This window comes from Pyxicephalus adspersus, chromosome 4 (genome assembly GCF_032062135.1).
Source record: "Pyxicephalus adspersus chromosome 4, UCB_Pads_2.0, whole genome shotgun sequence".
Taxonomy (NCBI): Eukaryota; Metazoa; Chordata; class Amphibia; order Anura; family Pyxicephalidae; genus Pyxicephalus; species Pyxicephalus adspersus.
The window spans coordinates 67544108-67562479 of record NC_092861.1 but is presented as its reverse complement, the minus strand read 5'-3'; the positions used below and the strand labels follow the sequence as shown (position 1 = coordinate 67562479).

The window sequence follows — 18372 nt, the reverse complement described above, 5'->3', positions numbered from 1 at the left end:
GATCATGAGTGACTTTCAACAATAAATGTGTACTGTAGTCTTCTTCATGGAAAAATAAGACATCACCTGAAAATAAGACCTAGGGCATATTTTGGCATTTCAAAAAATATAAGACAGTGCCTTATAATCGGGGAAACAGGGTAGTATTCATACAATTTGGACAGACAAACTTACTTGTATAATAAACATAGTCAAGTCGAATCAATGAGAGCCTAACTGCATTTAGGATTGTATCTGCTTGCCAGTATAAGATTCATCCTTAACTTCTGCCGTTTATATATTGCTGCATATGAAGACATTAAAGAAGAGATTAAAGTAATTCTAAACCCAATAACAAAAATAAAAAATTGCAGCATTTTTGTCCTTTACCATTAGTTGTTTTCAGGCTAAGACGATTCACTCTAACTTTAAACAATATTTTTGTTACTCCTGTTAGCGTCTATTCTCCATGTGGCATAAGGAGATAAACACATTTCGGACTCCATCCTGGTTGACAACTATGGCCTGTAAAGCAAGAGCTTCATTAGAGCAGAGAGGCAGCAAAGAAGTGCAGATTCCCTGTTGAGGTAGTCAGCTGTCAGAAGACACTGTCACTTTTATCTGGACATCCTGTTCTTTTCTATTGTTTGCCTCCAACCCTCTGTCTACGCTCCCCATCTTAGCACAGGCTCATTCCTTTGAGAATATCAAAACCATTTTGATGGCATAATTTTTTACTGTTACTGTAATTTCATACCTTTACTACTGAGATAGAAGCAGTACCTCTTGGGACACAGTCCTCGAGCATCAGCACTTATTATGTGTGATGTGTGCGCGATTTTTCACTTCTTCAGCATATTGGCGGTGATGCTGAGTAGAGTGAAAGAGAAAAAGTCTGTCAGAGGACCATCACAATAATAATATCTCATAACGGCAAGAATCCAAATTAGAAGAAGGAAAGTACATACTAAGTATACTTGGATTCCTTTGACATCAGGCATCCTAGATTTGGGCATTGAATGGTTTCACAGAAGACAAGGACACATCTATTACTTGTAGCAAGAAAACAAGGTCTGCTGCAGGTTGATCGCTAACTGAAAGAATGCAATGCTTTGGATGATCTGATGCCAAAAGAACTTTAAAACTTAATTTGTTTAAGGCATTAGTTTGTTTTCACAAAAATATTCATTAAATCACAGTCTTTTTTTAAATGTTTCAGAAAATTTTCACCAGACTGTGACTATGTGTATCATTATCTTTTATTAACATACTACACAGTGTTAAAATGTAAGGTTTATTTAATGCTGAGCATGTGCACAATTCCATTGTGAAGATACTCAGCACATAAAAAATAGCAATTTATCACTCAGCTGCTAAACATGCTGAGCAGATCAACAACAGCAGCATCTGCTGTGCACACAAACTAATTAAAACTGTTAACCAGTTAAAGTAATGAAGCCCGCCAACCATATTTTTTACATGGTTTACGATGCACGATGTAATGCCAGACCTAAAGTGATTAAAATTTCTTTAAAATACCGAAAAACAGCTGAAAAGGGGTTCCCACTTTTATCAAAGCATTTGTGTTGTGATCATTGGCAGTTGTTGTCCCCTGAACCCCAACTCAGACGCTGGGTAGCTCAGTAGCTGCTGGAGAACTTTGACATTGTTTTTTTCTATCTTAATGCAACTTTGGTTTAGAAAGAAATTAAGATTAAAGGAAACATTAGTGATAAAGTACAAGGCTGCACGGTGGCTCAGGGGTTAGCACTCTGGCCTTTGCAGCACTAGGTCCCAGGTTCAATTCCCAGCTAGGACATTATCTGCGTGGAGTTTGCAGGTTCTCCCCGTGTCTGCGTGGGTTTCCCCCGGGTACTCTGGTTTCCTCCCACATCCCAAAAACATGCAGTTAGGTTAACTGGCTTCTCCCTAACAATTGACCTTAGACTACATTAATCACATATGACTATGGTAGGGAAATTAGATTGTGAGCTCCTTTGAGGGACAGTTAGTGACACGACTATGGACTTTGTACAGCGCTGTGTAATATGATGGTGCTATACTGTATAATAAAAGGCTGCCATTGTTGATGTACTCTGAAATTATTAGTTTCTTAGCTGCCATGGTAAACCACTGCCTCCAGCACTTTCTAGATCATTACTTTGCAATAAGTATACATATTAGCAGTTATGATTTATCTGCATGTTATGCAAGGTGAATGACTAAACTAGTAAAGCTAAAAACAGCTGGGTAATTTGTTTTTTCATGACAAGCTCAGCCTCTGTATTTCCTTCAAAGCATGTTTCTTATAATGGTGTTGCAAAACTAGAGGTGTTATGCACTAGAAATGTTGTACAGCCTTTACATTTTTGCTTCCAGTGAACTTTAAGAAAATTACTTTCTTTTGGTCCCTTCATACTATTGTTTTGTGGTTCCCAGAAAATGCAGAAAAAATGATTTGGCACCTGCACCCGCTAATGTTGCATCCTTGCTGTTGGATTATTACCTATCTTACACTAAAACGAATGCAACAGAAGGTGGTAAAAGAATCATATGTGCAGAGGAGCACCCAAGATTCTCAGATGGTAATAATCCAAATCAGTGAGCAGTGGGCACTGCCTTAGGTCTCACTGTCCAAAAAACTTATACTTTTCTACCTTTTTGATCTGCCTATCAAGAATTTGAACATAGAATTAGTTATCATACCATATTATAACAATAGGCCAAGGTAGATGTGTATAGTTCCACCAGCTATTTTTCTTTTAGGACAAAAAAATTCCAACTAATAGTAACAATATATATTTCAGAGCTGCCATAGTAGAATAAACCCTAGGGGTCCAAATGATTCATAGAGTGCAAGAATGTGCACAATAATTTACAAATATAAGCACTGACATCAGCAGCTGTTTTTATGAAGGCCGATGTCAGCACATCTCCCCTACTGTATTCTCTGAAAATTGGCATCAGCACTCATACTGTAAATAGGTCCTTGTCAGCAAGTGTTATCCTTTTCTTACAAAACTGTAATAAATAGGAACAAGTAAGAGAAAATTCTGTAGAGCAAGGCACCTTAATGAACATCATTACAATGCTTCACTACTAAGTAATGCTAAGAAATCTTTTAGTCCAATTCCAGGTGCAATTTTCGAACGTGGGATCAGGTCTAAAATTAGAGGAAAGTTACATTGCATACAATTTTTACCATTACCTGATGAATGGAACATTTTTATTTAGAAAATAAACTGTCATAATTATGGACAAATGTATCCTTGCTGTTTGGCTAGACTATTGACTTTGGCGGTTAGTAAAAAAAAATGCTCTAAGTTATAAATAAGTGTATGTAAAAGTTTTTAGACTTTGATGTAAAATTTCTTGATGGTATAAACAATACTTCTGCTATTTTAAGATGGTAAAACTGGATAATGAACAACAGGGATGAAATATTAAGTGTAGATATTATCATACAACTATTTCTTATAGTGTGACATGAAAGGGAGTGCACAATGTCTAGATTTTTGTAATTGCCAATTAGTATGTATATTCAACTCTGTTGTAGACAATCCATTTAAATTAATTGTAACAAATCCCCATACTATCCAAAACTAAAAAAATAACCTTACATAAACTTCAAATTTTTTATTTCACACATTTTTTTGTGTATTAAATTGCAAATCATTTAGCTAGGTAGTGAGTGACATTACAAACAACAATCTATAGCTGAATTTTGTGCCTTTTGTGCTGCACCTATGAAGTAGATAGAAGTATTGTTGGTCTCTGAGCCAAATAAGTTAAAGCTTTAAATAGTAGGGAGACCAAGGTTTAATCTTCTCTAAACCTTGATTTCTTGCAACAGCCACCAGCCTAAACATGCTGAACCGCTTTGGTGCGATTATTTGCTAGGATTGCTGCAACCCAAAACTACTATCGGTCCCACAAACTTTTAAAGAACAAGGAAAGTGTGATTACAATTATCAAGGTGCAAGATGGGCTCCACAAAGTCCCACAGCTAAACAGCATTTATTGAAAAACACATTTTCTTAATTGTTGGAGCATTTTGATGTTGAGGGGGTAGGTTTTAGATTCTTGGATCTTAACTGTCGAGGAAATATGTGTGCAATGGTGCACGTGAACAGGGCAAGAGCTGGTACAGGCATGGCATGCATGCACTCACACTGAAGGCCATTCATGTTGATGGGTACTAAGTAGAATAGTAATGGACCTGATTTATCAAAGCTCTTCAAGACGGCAGAAGATAAACTATATGGATGTGTGTGATGCAGCAAACCTAAATTGGATATGGTCCAGGATTGAAAACATCTGCCAACTAGTAGCAATAATTTTTAAAAAATCCAATTTAGATTTGCTGGATCACTCAGGTTCTCCAATGATAGTTTATCTTCTCCAGTCATGGAAAGCTTTATTAATTTTGGCCCAATATGTGTAAATCAAACATCCATTTTCATACAATTCAAACCCTCATAGTTTGCAAAAACAGCAGTTCTGATAAATTCCTGGGGGATCATGCTGTTGCAGTTTCCGAATATTAAAGTTCCTAGTAGTTAATTTACCTAATGGCCCTTCACCTTAAAGTAAAAACGATACTTTCTCTGAATTATGGGCAAAGTACATAGGTTTCCAGATAGAACTGAAATAAAACAGCAAACTGAGTATCGTTAACACAATAATGTCTAATAAACCTCTCTTCATTTGTATTATGTCAGTGGAGAAGGTAGGGAAGGGCTGATGTTTCTCATGAACTTAGATTACCACATCTTACCTAAAAAGATTAGGAAAATTGACCAATGTGATGATTTATACTCTTTTAGGGTGTGGACTTAGGGATGCCAGCTCAATTTTTAAGGTGTGGTGCTACTTACCCCTAGTCTGTGCTTTAATTACTGCTGGCCAATTTGGTAAAAACTTATGTAAATGGTGCTGTGTGACCTTAAGTTGACCGAATATGATTATATTTATAACCTTCTCAACATTCATTCTATGCTATGGTATAAGTGAAATGCACATGTTCATATTTCTATTTCTATTCATATTGCTATTATTTAGTATATTTATTTGTGTGAATTTAAGCAAATTCATTAGAATAAATACAACTCACATCTAGGGTGCCTCATACAGGTGACAAATTGCAGATTACTATATTAGTCAGAGTCTCTCCAGTGGATCTGATAAGTAACACTTTGGTTATATTAGCTGTGGGTCACAAAACAAATGATTACTGCTTTGAAATGAAATGGAAGATATAGTAGCTGCAGCAGCAATGGTAAATAAATGGAAATATTTAAAAGGACTATTTGCATCTGGGTAATAGATGTCAAAGCTGGCAGGAAACAGAGAAATAAATGATACATAACCAGGTGTTTGATGTGGCAGTGTGCATTTCAGTTACAAATTTCCATTTACAGAGTCTTAAATAATGTTGCAATGCTATTATCACTTTCAAAACAATATTTTTATGTCTACATTTAGGAAGAAAATGGAACTGTACAGAAAACCAGGGATTCTATCACACCTTTAATGTTAGAATGTAACCATGGCCTGTTCTACTGATTTACCTAATTAGATGACTTTGTCAATGATGGTATTTACATCTGGTCTTTTGGTATATATACAATATAAATGGTCACAATTGTTTTTCTTAAAGTAGACCGGTGAGGATAAAAATATTAGAGCTGTCATAGCTGAACTCTATTAACTAAAACCTGGCACCTGTAAACCTTCACTATAATGCCACTATATAACCTGGAAAAGACAGGCATCCCGTGAAGTCTGAGATGTTTGACCACCAATGTGACATTCTTGTCAATGTTTTACTAGGTAGTAAAGCCCACATGAAGATTGAAGTTGAATTTTCCTAAAAATATTATATATTATAAAATATTTTCATTTTTTTAATAATAGCCCCTACAGTTGTGTTATGAGTAATATAAAATACCAAACACAGGTAATGACAATGAAATGATGGAACATTTGTTTTCTGGTAAAATCTATCCCATTGCAAATATTTGGTATATTTTTAACTGTTTATTTGTGTAGGTATATAAAGGAAGACATATGCATTTACTCTTTACCTGGCTGTCCTTCCAATGAACATTTGTGCAGAGTGATTATGGTATTCCAGAAGTGGAATACCATAATTAGTGGAAGCCTACACAGGATAATTAGAAATAATACCACCTCTGTTTGTGTTTTTGTGTTATTTCTAACATTGGACCTGATTTATTAAAGCTCTCCAAGGGTGGAGAGGATACACTTCTATTAGTGAAGCTGGGTGATCCAGCTAACCTGGAAAGAATCTGGTCCAGGATTGAAAATTGCTAACAAATAGCCAATGAGTTTTAAGAAATCCATTCCAGGTTTGCTGGATCACCCAGCTTCACTGCTGAAAGTGTATCCTCCCCTGCCTTGGAAAGCTTTAATAAACCAGGCCCATTGTTTTGCTGATTACACTCCCTGATGTAAAAGCCACCAGAAATTAAATCTACAGTAATGAAATAAGGTAGGAAAGCCTGGTAAAAGTGAAATGCACATGAAAAATAGTTTTTATCCTAAGTTTACAATTATAAATTGAGTGTTCACTGACAAATCACCATAGTGTCCTTTTAATGTAATTTTCAGGCTTATCAGGGTACTATTTATAAAGTACTGACACTAAACATTACCTGGTGGAGAATCAATTACTGCCAATGAAACACATGTTCTGTACCTGAACGAGTCTCCACCAGGGAATGTTGTAATGAATGTCAGATTCATTGCTTTGTAAATGGACCCCTAGGAGTATATGCACTTTAAACATTAGGGTCACATTATTTCTATGGAGCTCTACTTGCAGATGAACAGCAGAAATCTAAGGTCGATAAATTACACTATGTTTAATTACCATGAGCATAATGACACTTTATCCACTTAACAACATCTCTTTAACTGTTATTGACCATGAGTCAAGTATGAGCAGCAATGGTATATGGAACAGAACTTGGTACAATTCCTGTCTACCTTGTATAACAAAATGTTTCCATAAGTATTCATGTATAGTAAAACAAAGCAACAGCTGAACATGTCCATGGCTAGTAATTATTGGATTTTTTTTATACAGCTGGATCCATACTTGTAAGGGTTTGACATACAGGTACATGAAATGATAACAAAAGCATATGTTTATAATAATTTACTTTTCTGACTGCTGAAATGCCTTGGCAGAATTTCCTAAAATTTTCTGCTGTGTTTTAAGTAGTGGAAGCCGGAGCAGTGGAACAAAGAGTACAGTTGGCAGAAAACAATGTTAGATAGGATGAGAAGACAATCATTGCTTTGAAAAATGACTTTAATTTCTGTGCTATGATTTTACTGGTTTACAAAGCTCTACGGTGTCTCCTGCCTACAGATGTAAGGCAATATCAATGCATTTAAGAATAATCCAATTAATCATTTCCTGTTTCAAAGCAGGAGATCATGACATCTTATAATACAGAAGTGGTTAGGGGATAACCATTTTAAATTACTTGACCGAAACCTGCAAGTAAGCTAGACCTTTTATTGTGTCTAAGGATAATCTGATTATGTTTCCGCACAACTTGTTCTGTGTTCAGAAGTGTTATGACACGGGAATCTCATCTCATATTTATAGTTCTGGTTCCTTTAATATAGTATTGTTTTATTGAGTAATATGTTGAATATAGTGTTTTAAGTTGCATCCATCAGAACCTATGTATCTCCTTAATAAAAATTTGAGGTTTACCATAGCTAATAATACCCTTCCCTCCTAGGCTTCCTAAAGGTAACTAAAATAATTGTTTCCCTACTCCAATCCAGCCCCTTATTTACTTCCATTGCACAGCTGTATGTACTCCTATAGACTCCTATATAACAGGAGTCCTATACAAAGCCAGCTCCTGTTCCTGCACGGCCCATCATGTGTAAGACCACCCACAGCTTTGAGAATCTTAAAGAGTACTACACGGAGCTATTCTGGTGGGGGATTGCATTTTAAACTTTAACTGCAGTAGATAAACAGAATAATCATTAAAATTAAGTTTCTCAAATTCTTACAAATTATTGATTGAGGATATAATTTGGTTACAAATTGAACAAATAGTTAAATATTGGTTATTGCTCGAAGTGCTCATTGACCTTTCTCCAGAGAGGCACATGGATCTTACAGTTTCAATTGTTAAATAAATACAATTATCATAAAATTAAATATTTAAACTTTATTCTGGTTGGAGACCTTCTTTAAAAGAAAGCTTATTGAGAATATGTTTACACCTGTGGCTCACAGTGTTTATTATGTCTACATATATCTTTGATATCTTCTGCAACATTTTATAGGGTCTATAGTTTTGCCATTTAGTGTCTCTCCAAGAAGCTTTTAATTTATTTGTTCCAAATATAGACATATGTAATTAACATAACCAAAAGTTAAACTGGTGGGAAGCCAGGTAACCTGGCGTATTGCCAAAGAAAACCTAGGCAAACACGGGTAAAAGTATCTTTGCAGGTAGTACCCTGGCCAGTATTCAAGTCTGTGATTTTAGTACTGAAAGACCAGAGTGCTGGCCACCTGATTTTTTCATGTCATCTTTTTGATTTTCGCAGGTGTCTGATCTTCTCATTCTTTGGCCTTTAATTCAAAAGTCAAGACAGAAAAAGTCAATAGCCAATAAGGGATTACCAATTAACTGATTAACAATAGCTGGGTGGGGTAAGTTGCGACACTGAGGTATTGTTCTGCTCAAGTACCGGAACAATCCATGAGTTATGGAACAATCCAGAGTTTTCCCCTGGCAGAGATCCAGGTAGTTTTAAATGGTGGCTTGATGAGGGCTTCTACGGAATTAAAGATATTATTGATGTGCGTGACATTTTTAGTTTTGATTACTTGGGCAGTAAAAGGGAACTCCAGAGACAGGAATACTTCCATTACAGACAAATTAAATAATTTGTCTGCTCCAAGATCAGACAGGCCCCTCGTCCTATGTGTTCTACTCCATTTGAAAGTTCCTGTAGATCTGTTGCTTATACCAAAGGTCAAATCTCAATAATTTTTGCTGCCCTGGCATACCCCCTCAGACAAACTGTCATATATGAGGGCTTGGACAATGGATCTTGGGCTCTTCTGGTCCCATGAAGAATGGAACGAAGTAGCCTTCTCTCTTTCTAAAATTTCTCTAAATCCATCATTAGTAGAGGCTAATTATAAAGTTCTCAGATGGTACTTAGTACCAGACAGGCTTTCCAAATGTCAACCCTCTACATACCCATTGTGCTTCAGAGGCAGTGATGCTAGGGGCACCATGGTACATATGTGGTGGTCCTGCTCCATAGCCCAGAACTTTTGGTCAGAAATATTCCGAACAATTTCCAGGGTTTTAGGATGTACCAAGTATTCCGGAGAGTGCTTTATTTAGTAAATGTGACGTGGGGGTTTCCAAATACTCTTTGAAATTGATAAAACGTATTCTGTTAGCAGCTTGCATCACTTTGGCTAAATCGTGGAAATCTAGTGATTTTGCTAGACCCTCTCATTGCGAAAATGGACTGGAATATGGTTAATGATCGGCTAACACACACACTCAATAATACTTTAGGAAAATTTGATGCTATTTGGGATCCCTGGAAGGAATACAGATCACACTAGATAGGTGTTGCTTCCATGTAACAAAGTTTATTTTTTTTAGAGTCCTCCACCCCTCTTTCCCCTTGTCCCTGACCTGTCCACTACTTCATCTTAGCCTTTCAGGCATAAAGGATTGTTTACTCATGTCAGATTGTTATTGTGTTTTCTGTAAGCTGGTGAGGCATATTTGTCCTTCTGTTATTACTATTGTTTTTATTATTTTTATTATTTTTGTTATTATGTCATTTTCTTTTCTCTGAAAAACTCTGAAAATAAAAATAAAAAAAACTCTGAAAATAAAAACATTGAAATATAACGGGAGCTGGGCTCCCCCCACCAATATGATGTTGTATTATATTATTTTCATTGTAATTATTATTAATAATAATAAACAGTATTTATATAGCACCCACATATTATACAGCGCTGATATACTTACATAAGTACTAATGTATGTATCAGTTGTCCTATTTTCAGTCAGTTGTCCTATTTTTTCTCATATTGTGGTTCCTACGAGTCAACCTGATTGTAATTACATTTTGATTTGAGCAATTTGATTCTCTAATCTTTCTTAACATTGATCATGTTCCTGGGATATATTTACCAATAAATATTTAATGTTTTTATCTCATTCGTTTTGCAGAAAATACAACAAAACGGGGACTGTTGTGTTCTGTTTACTTTTATCCAGCATAATTTACCGAACTTTACTTCTATGAAGACACAACCTTCTTGCTATGTTATCTATCGCTGGTGGTTAATGCTGCAAACAGCCCTGCTGGGAAACATTCAATAGGAGGCAATGCATTTAATAGGAGTCAAATCAGGTGTAAATCCCTCCCCTCATCTTCACGGAGAAATCATTATGCCTGAAAATCAGCAGGTGAGCAAAATCTCATATATTATGTATAGACCCCTAAGGGGCATTAAAGGCCACATACACACTGAAGGTTCAGCTTTTCTTTTGAATAAAATAACTGTGTGCATAATAATATCCATTGGGACCACATGTTTGATAATCTCACTTTAATAATAGACTCCTTAGTTAGTTTAATATGCTATCATAGAAGACACAAGACTGTGAAGATAATGATCTGTGGAATCATTATCGAATAATAATATGACTAATATGATTTTAGGCGTTGTTTTACTGTAGCAATATAGAACAACTGCTGGGGTTTTACACAACTCAAGACCAGCTTAGCAAATCTTAAAGACGTATGTTTTGATGTTCAGTGTATACTTTGAGTACACATTGACCTGACATCTATAAATCTTGTAAACACCTACCACTACCCAGATCCAGCTTATTCCTTATTTGGATTACTTTGTTTTAGACTGATGAAATATGTATTTAGAGCAGACAATTTTGTATTTTGTAATAAAAGTATATATTCTGCAAGTTTAGTCCATTTCAATAAAATGACGTTTTTATGCACATTCATAGGACTGATTTTCTTGTGATAGGATGTACCAACATAAAATGTTTTACTGGTATCACAGCATACATTAATGAGTGAAATCAATTTCCTTGTACAAGGGAATGCCATAAATACCATAGATTGTTGGAATTTGAAAATAGCAATTTATGACGGCTTGTATTTTGCATTCAATTTAACAAGCATAGTTGCTGCTTTTTTCTTGAATACCAATGAAGTCAAATAAAGGATACTGGCATGTCAAAGTTACGCTGTATTTTAATACTATGTGAACGGTGGTAAAATAATTTACCTGGGTCACTGAACCATGTTAGAAGGCTATATAGCTTTATTAAAAGCTAATATAGATATATAACATTATTCTGCCAGCTGACAATATGGTCATCTTGTATTGTTGGTCATCTCCTAACCAGCAGTATATAGCTACTGAATGGTGGATTGTAGAATATGTTCATAGTTGTGAAAAAACAGACATAGGTAAGACATTGATAAAGAATTTAGTATTTGTTGGCTACTGGAAAAAGCTAAGTGTTTGCATTACTGTAAAACAGTACATCTACTACAGGAGTCATTCAAATTATTTTTTTTTTTTGTTGGTAGAGAAAATTAACAGAAACATGAGCTTTTATTTTTATTATCATAGGTGAAACCTTCCTAAGTTCTGGTCACTTAAGCTACGTACACACATCAGATTTTTATCGCCCGATAATCGGCATCGGCCAATTTTTGGGCGAAAATCTGCGGTGTGTACAGTCGGTGTCGTCCATCGTCTGGACGACCGACCTGCCGGATCCACGGACGATGGACGACAGCCGATCCTAATGAAAGCGAAGGGGAGAGCGCGCAGCAGGGTGCCGCTCCGTCGCTCTCCCCCTCCCCTCTCCATAGAGCATGAACGGTGCTGTATGTACAGCACCGTTCATGCATCGTGCACTCCCTTGTCGTTGGAAAGGATCGTGAAAGATCCTTTCCAATGACAAAAATTGCAAGTGTGTACGCAGCTTAAGTCATTCCAGCCAATTTGCAAGCGCTTTGTTCCCACTGCAATTGCTTCTATAGCAGTCACATCCACCTTTTCACAACAAATGCCAACTGCCTAGCCTCAAAATGAACTAAGCTTGTATCTATCCCACACCTCTGGTATATTACACTGATTAGCCTTCATCTATGGCAGATCATATATTTGCGAAATGAGGAGCATGCGTTTCACCCTCCACCAATTGGTGCTTCTGCTGGTTTTTATTATTTTCATATTTGCATTCTACAATTATTCTAATTACTAAATCCCAGGTGCTGGGTTATCACCACCAATCCTAGTGTTTCATGCTGTTCTTCCTTTTATACCTTAAAACCCAAAACTCCTATCTCCACCTGTATCCCCCACCCACAAAACCTCTCCAAATGCTCTCTGCCTCAGCTATGGAGCCTTATTCATGTTTTAGGTAGACTTTTAGGGCATGCGCAGAAGGGGCTTTCCTCCAATGTAAAGAATTTTTCCTGGAACATGGAAAGACAAACCTATAAGAAAAGGATGAAGATAGCATTTCTGGGTGTCCAGTCTCGGCCAGAACGAAGATGGAAGACAGTGTGAGACCAACTGGACTAGAATCACAAGGAATCGACAGCTTTCCACCTATACAGGTAAATATTTTTTTTTTTAATGGTAGTGCCAGCTGCCACCTCCCCTTACCTTATATAGCATATACCTTATATAGTTCACTTTGTCTAATGGTAGATTCAGCCCTAATCCTATTGAGCATATAGCAGCCACTTTAGGTTTTATTATTATTTTTTTTAAATTCAGTGCTATACAATGACCCTGATTTATTAATCCCCTGGCGGTCTAATTATGGGAGTATTTCTATGTCAAAAGGGGTACATTGTTTTGCGTGGAAATTTGTTGTTTAATATTTTAGGCCTGTAATTCTTAGGAATAACTCCCGGGTATGATAACGTTTGAAACACAAATCATAAATTATATTTTATAATAAACAATTTTATAAATAAAATAAACTTTATGAAAAAATTTAAAAAAAAATAATCTTGTCCAAACAAGGGTACAATAATAGATTAAACTTTTGGATTTATTATTTATTATTTGGATTTATTTTTTATAACTTTATCACTGTGAATAATGTTTTAAAAGCAGATTATAATGTCACCAAGCCACGCCTCCTAAACATACTGATGCTTCACATATCACATGGATCACACTGGAGATGTGATGCAGAAGCCGGCCGGAGATCGCTGAGGACACTGCTGGATCAAGGGGAACAGGTAGGATTTATTATTCTTACCCCAAGTGTGGCTCGAGGTTACCGCTTTTGGTAGGTAAAAATCACCCCGAGCAACACTCGGGAATACCGCCAAGGCCGTTAAAGCTCTCCAAGGCTGGAGAGAATACACTCTTATCAGTGAAGCTGGGTAATCAGCAAACCTGGAATTAATTTCCTAAAAGCCTTTAGCTATTTGTTAGCAAATGTTTTCAATCCTGGATCAGATCCATTCCAGGTTTGCTGGATCACCCAGATTCACTGATGAAAGTGTATTCTCCCCAGCCTTGGAGAGCTTTATAAAATCAGGGCCAATGTACTTATTGGTGTTTTGTGCACAAATCGGTGTAGTATAAATCCCACATACTTAAAAAACAATCTAAACATTAAATTGCATGTATTAACTGCTGCTTTGAGAACATAATTCACTTGCTGACATTATGTTTTTCCCAATTCAATACACAGGACAAAAAAATGAAATATTGCATTTGTTAATTACATTAGGAACTGTCAAACTAATGTAGTTAGACCCTTTGGATATTTTCATCATTCATATCCATCTTGTTTGATGCCACTGGGCTCTGACTGTCATCTTGCCAGTAAGAATTAGAGATATTATTGCTTACTGCAGGGGAAGAGATATACAGCATCTCAGGTTCACAGATTACTACACCCACATCATGCATGCCCTAGTAAATAGTTGTTTAAAATGTTTTGGTTATGTGAGGTTCATTTACATTTATTTCTTATGTCATTTATGTACTTAGTGTTATCAGTACGCAATAAAGAATGAATGCTAAACATTAAACTTAAAGTTCTGTCCCCCTACAATTGGTGTTATAATGCCAAGGTAAACCAACTATTTATATATTTTTTAACATTTTCTTTAGTGGCAAGATGAAAGGACTAGGGTGAAAACACCCAAAACTCTAAAGCCTTTGTGACATCCACTAATCTGCCTGGGTCTCCCTACTCGTAATCTCTGACACCAAGGAACTAAAGTGCAGAAAAGACCTAAAGCTGTCCTAAAGCTAGTCATACACCCACTGTAAACAACATAATCCAACCAATAAAACATTTACCCTATATAGCGTATATTTCGGTGCTTCATTGTGTTCATAGCTACCAGGAGATCAGAGAACCTAACTTTTCCAAATCACCTATTCTCAAAGTCTTTGTGGGTCTGCAGAGCCCTAATAACATTCTGATTGTTACCCAATGCTGTCTATAACTCAAGAATAAGAAGGACAGAAGCAGCAGAAAGAGCAACAAGAAGAAACAAACAAGCAAATAAATGAATACTTTATAAATGGCATAAAATAGCAAGAAAAAAGGCAGTGTGAGTAGAAATGGTCAGATATTTTTTTTACAATGTTCTGAGAAAGTTGAGGCTTTTTCACGCTTTGCAAGAAATCTCTCCCAGAAGAACACTTCTACCAGAAGAGCTTAGATCCAATTTTCATCCTGTTCACCTTCATCTTGCTTCGTGTTTGTTGCTCTTATCATTATATTATACTTCACTGGTTCCAGATGTAGCTACACAGGGTTTCTGTGCTTTCTTCCTCTGAAATGTGAGTAGTGTCAGGTGGTGAATTCCACTGAGTATGTGAAGAGCTTTTGAAAATTGGATCAACTTCACTCAGCTCCATGAATGTTAATGAGACGGTGAGTTTAATTAGAAAGATTGTGCTGCTATTGTCTAAGCAGTGATATAATATTATAAAAAATTAAGACCAGGCATTTTATTTTGCAATATAAGTTTGTAAAATATTAACAATTGGTTTTGTAGATGAAACATTTATCTGTGACCAGAATATGTTTTTTTGTATTTTTAAATGTATTTTTATTGAATTTTCCAAACAAATATGACAATAAACAATAACTAACAAACTATAGGAAACAGGTAAGCAGAAATAAATGACATCCAGTTGTGTCGTTACCAGGTGAAATATGCTTACAACGGAATAAAAACTGTAAACATAAGATGATGAGAAAAGGGGCAATAAGGATAGATATGGGGCACAGGGGACTGTGTAGTACAGGTATGTATCAGTTAGATGGTAGGTCATCCCTAATAGATAGTATATAAAAGTCCCATGATGCTCATATTATTGTAAGTGTATCAATGTGGTGATGTAACCAGGTGGTTAGATGTTTCGTAGGAAATTATATTTAACATCACAGGAAACCTCCAATCTCTTCAATGTTCTATGGTCCTATTTTATCATACAGTGGTATTTTAGCATGTATGTTATGAAAAAATGTATGAGAGATTGTGTGCTAAAGCTAAAATATCAGTAAGTGTTTTTGATGCTCCCTGTGTGGCACATGGTGCATTATATAAAATCAGATTTAGGCTTTGGTCTATGGAAGCAGGCTTGTCATCATGTTGCTGTATAGGCAAACTATTGGGGTCCTCATTGCTGCTGTATCTGCACAATTTGTACAAATTTTGGTAAAATGCTTTATGGTATAAATCACCCACATGAATCTACCTAGAAAAAAACTGTAAGCAAATTATTATGACAGTTTGCACTATTCCTTCTTCAGTTTTAGGTGAACTGATGCTGTTGCTATACTGTATATTTATTGTATTTTATCTTCATCCTTAGCTTGCCTTTTGTGGCTATGAAATAAAGCTGGCCTGACACTGTGCTAAAATGGGGGCCATTTAAAAGCTCTCTCTAAATGAGCTTGAACTTTTTCAGTGGATTATATGTACTGTAATAAAAATCGATAAATAAAGCCAAAAATGAATTGATGTCTAATTTTAGGTAGGCAAGAAGTAGCATTAAAATTGCAAATGGAACATTTGGGCAAATGGGAAAACTGGGTCGCAGGATACCTACGTCATCCCAGGAGTCTCTGGCTGCTCCGTCTGCGCATGCCTGACCTCTATAATATGAGGTAAAAAAATGTCGATATCAAGCATGCACAGTGAGATCAGCACTTCCCCCCATCAATGTCACCTGATCTCGCGTCTGCGCTGTGCAACATCAGGTGACGTCAAAAGAACTCAGAAGAAGACTGAATAAGATGACTGCGCCCGGCACTCTCCCACGCTGGGCCCAACAAGGATACCAGGACGACTTGGGACCCGATCGAAGAAACCTCCCAATAAATCGATGGCTCTTCGGGATTAAAGGTAAGTGTGTTTCTTTGTTTTTTCTTTAGTTCCACTTTAACATAAAGCCTAATATTCATTTACCTTTATGTATATATTCTATATATAAAATGTTTCAATATATTTTTCTGATATCCTCAATAAAAACAAAGTTTGCACTAGGTATTTTCACCTTTAAAGGCATAAAGCCTAATTATGATTACTAAGTTTAGTACATTTATTTTTGGAGACTATTTTGTCAAATGTGGAACTCCTTGGCTATCATGAACAGGAAAACAACAGATATTTTTATGTTTACTTGTATGTCTGCTAAAAAGAAATTTTCTAGTGAGATTACTAGGATACTAGTTATAATATAACTGATTTTTTATAGTTTTGTGCTACCATTTTATAAAAAATACAAAAAAACTAAACAAAACAGAAGCTGGTATTAGTATTAAGCCATTGTTTTGATAGCTGATTTATGCATTCATACTGAGAACAAATGTGCAATTTCCCTTGAGAACCAAAAATAAAGAATAGCAGTTATTAAAAAAACAGAGACCTATTGTAATGAACATTTTAATGCATAATCCTGAATCTAGGTCACAGATCTAATGTAGTATTTAGCTATATTGAAAACGTGCTGCTTAAAAATGATGTTTAATTAGACATGAATCCCTAGAAGCATCTTAAAAAAAGATTAGGGATTTCTGCTAAAAAGTAAATGCATAGTGATGCTGACTATAAAGGATAAAAAAGAAAATTATAGTAAAAAAGATTGACTTGACAGGTTGATGAACACAGTTTAGGTGGATTATACAATATGCTTTGCACGGTTTGTTTATTTGCATAAATGTTAAATGTACTAAAACCTCATTACTAAAAATGCATAAACAATATATAGTGTGCTGGAGTATCTTGACACATCTTTAGGATATTGCTATTGTAAATAAGTGTAAAGTATCTATAATGTTATTGGACATGTTGCAACACTTTGATTCCTTACTGTTGGAAGAATGTTGAAAAACCAGCTAATTAAAGAGCTCTAAGGCCATCATTGAACACTGTGAATGACCTAAATTCAATTATGATGTAGCTGTTTTACTTACTCTCTTTATTCATTTCCACTTATGAGGTTATAGTGGGTAAGTAGACAAAAGCTATTGTACACAGGCTTTTAGTTTGAATACTTTTTGTACATTTAGGACATTTAATCAAAATTCCATTCCAAGCATTGTGCCGAATGTTGGGGTCATTACATTGATGAACAGACATGCAAAATAAAATGTACTGTACATGTTACAAAAGAAAAAAAAACAATTACTGCATTTGTCTCTTTTGCTATTTTTGCATTTTATATTGAAATGGGAAAAGCACACACAATGCTGTACATTCTTTCTGGGTTCTTTCCAGGAGCTAAGGCCAGGATAAGATCCTTTAGCATGTAAGTATAAATTTGATAAAGCTGAGATTAGGAAATGGAAATTGTAATTAGAACACATGGAAACTCCTATTCAATCACATTGGTATTTCTCATAAACTGGTGTTTGTAAAGATCCTTCTCCTATAGCTTTAAAGCAGGAATAGTTTTCAAACATAATTACCTGAAAGGACCACCCCACCTATAACAGAATAGTTTTGAAATTTCATGTAGGGATTAATATTATGTTAACCTTTTTTCTAATATGTTAACAGCCAGCTCTAGACTCCTAAACAAAGTGATCTCAAAACATGTCACTTTCCTGGCAAATATAGGTCGCCTTTGGTGCTATAGACCTTGCAGAAGGCAACCTGTGAGAAGGATTGATAAACACTGCAATGGCCTGTAATATTTACTATAGTCAAGTGTTACCAAATGGTTAAAACATTATTCAAAATAACACAACTTTTTTTGTTGTTTTACACTTGAATGTTTTATATATTTTTTTTTTTTGTAACTTTTGT

General features: G+C 35.6%; 1 long non-coding RNA gene across 3 annotated transcripts in view; it reads left to right on the top strand.

Annotated features, from left to right (window-relative positions):
• LOC140328713 (uncharacterized) overlaps nt 1-17648 on the top strand; it is a 47375-nt gene extending 29727 nt beyond the window's left edge. For 2 of the 3 annotated variants that reach the window (XR_011920339.1, XR_011920341.1), the window contains exons 5-8: nt 10254-10493; nt 12492-12690; nt 13196-13326; nt 14213-17648. This is a non-coding gene — a long non-coding RNA (uncharacterized lncRNA). The remainder of the gene's footprint in view (nt 1-10253; nt 10494-12491; nt 12691-13195; nt 13327-14212) is intronic. The other variant, XR_011920340.1, reaches the window with a different exon arrangement.
• Nucleotides 17649-18372: the final 724 nt, after the last annotated feature.